The following is a 2,860-nucleotide window of genomic DNA, read 5'->3' on the forward strand; positions in this document are numbered from 1 at the left end:
TTCCAAAAATAATGATGGGTTGAAAGTCTAGTTCTCAACTTTAATGAGTTGTTCCAAGGGAGCTGGTCTTTCTGTACAAATTGATAAGAACAGCATGTTCTTCATAATAATTCCAAGTGTTTATGCTGTTCCCCTACTTGTTCATTAATTTTTGTCAATTAAATTAGGGCTTCACACATTTTTAAGGAAATAATTACTCATTGGTATATATATACCAAAAGGTTACAGTTCTCTTACTTAGTGCATTTTATTACACAATCCTTTTCAATATAAATCTTGCACATGTACATAGGTGAACACATACACATATCCCTTACATTACATTTATAAATGAGAAAGATTTCAAAAAGCCAAGAGAAAAGTTTTATTCTCTGAAATTAGCATGTGATTATTACCTGCTATATTTTTGCCAGCTTGATACGAACCTAGACATACCTGGGGAAGTATGGTGGTTTGAATGAGAATGTCCTCCATAGGCTCCAAGCATTTGAACATTTTGTCCCCAGTTGTTGGTGCTGTTCTGGTAGGTTTTGGGAGGTGTGCCCTGCTACAGGAAGTGTGTCACTGGGGGCGGGCTTTCAGAGTTCTTAAGCTTTGCCAGATTTTCAGTTGAGCTCTGCTTCCTGTGCCTTCTTGTAGATGTGAGAGCTTAGCATCTGCCCCTGCTCTGGTCACCTCACCTGCCTCCTCACCATGACGAACTTTAATCCCTCTGGAACCTGGACCATAAGCTCAAATAAACTCGTTTTCCTATAAATTCCCTGGGTCACGGTGTTTTATCACATCAACAGAAAAGTAATTAAATACAAAGAGGGAAACTCAGTTGAGGAATTTCCACCATCAGACTGCCCTTTGGGTCTGTGGGCCTGTCTGTGGGGCATTTTCTTAATTGCTAGTTGATGTAGGCTGGCCCAGCACACTGTGGGCGGCACCATCCCTGGGCAGGTGGGCCTGGGTTGTATAAGAGAGGTGGCTGTGCAAGCCAGAGGAAGTCAGGCAGTGAGCAGCGTTCCTTCACAGTCTCTGTTTCTGTCTCTTCCTTGAGTTCTTGCCGTAGCTTCTCTTGATGATGGACTATAAAGTATTAGATGTAATAAACATTTCCTCCCCAAATTGTTTTTGGTCAGTGTTTTAAAATTACAGCAACAGAAAAGAAAACTAGAACAAGATTCTCCTCCTGGGAGTAAGCTATGTATTTTAGATCTAGAGACCTCCAAAGTGGCCAATGATATTTCACTCTTCTACAATTTGGTAGTTACCATCAATGGAAAAATACACTCAAGTATCTTCATAGAAAAAAGGTGCTTCAGATTGGGACCCAGGGTGCCTGACTCTCATCAGCTCACAAGTGCCAACTGAAATCATGTTTTCTTTCATTTTCAAAGGGACAGGACTTCCATCTTTACCCTGCAGGTACTTGAACCCTTGCATGAACCCTGGGGTATTTTGAGGGCTTCTGGGGTTTAGGTTTTTTATGCTATTGGTCTCTGATCTCATTTTCTCATCATTACCCTGTGACTTGTTTCCCTCATCGGGAGTCCTGTTGGAGAGAGACAATCCCCCTTCTGTTGGTGAAGGCCTAACAGGGTCACTGCTCTGAGCACAAGGAGGGGCCCTGCTGGTCTGCTTTGTCTCTCCATCCCCAAGTAAAACAAGCCCGACCCCTGGGTGTTCCGTGCACACTGATATCAGGTTTCAGTATTTGCAGGTTCTGGGGAAGGTTTGTGATGAACGGGTGCACGCAATCCAAAGAACATTTTATGCTATTAGGAGATATGGTTCTCAGAAGAAGATCACTCCTCCTGCCTATTACATGCACACCATTCTACATCCAACCACTACAAGAACGAAAAACCAGAGGAGACCTTCTCTGCCTGCTCTAGCTGAAGGCCCACCTCTGGAGTCTCATGTGTTCTCATGTCTGGTCCTTCTTGAGGGATTCTAGAAATATATACTAATTTCAGAGAACACTGTTCATCCCAGAGCTTTGAGAGCAATCAAGTCAGAAGAGAATATTTCAACATCAGCACATTCTCTAAAGTTCAGGACCTGTCCACAAGTGTCAGTGGGCAAGTTAATAGCTCAAGGTAGCCTCTGTCTTCCCAGCAAAATCTAGTTACTTTTTAAGCCCAGCATCTTTATATTTCTCCTAAAGTTCTAGGTCTCACATTAAAAGGGTCTAGTGTGTTGGGGTCCTCTGTTATGCAAGTAGAAGTCTCTTCACGTCCGGATAGCTCACGAGCTCGGAAACCATGTGCTGCAGATTCCTTTCATAGCAGAGTGCCTTCCTGGCATCCTCCCTGACTCTTCTTTTAAAGTGCTCACCACAAATACATGCCCTCCAGCACAGAAGCTATCAGGTTTTAATCAGGCATTGTCTGATTGCCTGATAGAAGCCCACCACCCTATGTAAATGAGGCATCCTAAAAGTACCTATCAGCTAAGACTTCTTCTACTGTCTCTACACTATAAATAGTCCTAGTTTTACCCCAATAAAGTTGGAGCTGGAGCTGGAGCTGGAGCTGGAGCTGAATCACTGAGATCTGAGCTGAGTCACTTGTCTTGAGCTGTAACACTAAATCCTGTGATCCAGTCTCCCCGGGGGGCACTATTCCTCCGTTATCGGCCCACGGATACCCCAGCTTTCGCCGCCTCCGTGCCTCTTCCCTGTGGAGTTCACTGGCCAGGAACTCTGCAATCCTGAGGAAAGGTACAAGGGTGTAATAGTGTCGGGATTCTGACTGGATAATACTCCAGTAGTAGAAGAAGCTCTCAGCACCAGAAACTGCGGTAGCCATCAGCTGCCGCTCCAGAGAAGGCTGTAGCTATCAGCTACAGCCAGCATCAGAGAAGTCTGTGC

This window comes from Nannospalax galili, unplaced genomic scaffold, assembly GCF_000622305.1.
Source record: "Nannospalax galili isolate Female #2095 unplaced genomic scaffold, S.galili_v1.0 scaffold698, whole genome shotgun sequence".
NCBI classification, from domain to species: Eukaryota; Metazoa; Chordata; class Mammalia; order Rodentia; family Spalacidae; genus Nannospalax; species Nannospalax galili.